Below are 213 nucleotides of genomic sequence, written 5' to 3'. Positions count from 1 at the left end.
ATTTCTCCTCGTAAGCAAACACAAATGAGCTTTATCATCTGCTGGTGGCTTTGTGTGTGTGTGTGTGTGTGTGTGAGTGTGTGTGTGTGCGTGTGTGTGTGTGTGTGTGTGTGTGTGTGTGTCACTGCAGGAGATTATTTATCTGCAGGAGAAGCTGCAGCACTGAGCTGAGCAGAAGCAACGAGGACTTTGAAGTGTGGTGTTGGCCAAAGA

Source organism: Paralichthys olivaceus, chromosome 7 (genome assembly GCF_024713975.1).
Source record: "Paralichthys olivaceus isolate ysfri-2021 chromosome 7, ASM2471397v2, whole genome shotgun sequence".
Lineage (NCBI taxonomy): Eukaryota > Metazoa > Chordata > Actinopteri > Pleuronectiformes > Paralichthyidae > Paralichthys > Paralichthys olivaceus.
This window is presented reverse-complemented; position numbering follows the sequence as displayed.